Source organism: Citrus clementina, unplaced genomic scaffold (assembly GCF_000493195.1).
Source record: "Citrus clementina cultivar Clemenules unplaced genomic scaffold, Citrus_clementina_v1.0 scaffold_2, whole genome shotgun sequence".
NCBI lineage: Eukaryota > Viridiplantae > Streptophyta > Magnoliopsida > Sapindales > Rutaceae > Citrus > Citrus x clementina.
This window is the reverse complement of record NW_006262688.1, coordinates 9874245-9874538: the sequence shown is the minus strand read 5'-3', so window position 1 is coordinate 9874538 and position 294 is coordinate 9874245.

Here is a 294-nt window from a genome sequence, read left to right as displayed (position 1 = left end):
CACCATGTAATTCTATTATACTTAATATGAAGTAGGGTTTAAAGGTTCAGATATCCAAGAGAAGCCTTTTGTGAAGGATAACATATGATGTGATATCTTAATAATAAAATAAAGCTCAATTCTTTTATTTATTTATTTTTGTGGTTATTAATTAATGTAATTTTTTAATTGGCCATTGCAATTATATGGTAATTAGATTTAAAGAACGTACGTCTATTTAAATGGTGAGCTAGAGAAGAAGTATTTGTGAATCCAAATCTGGGTTTGAAGGTGTTTAATTATGTAAGGTGCTAG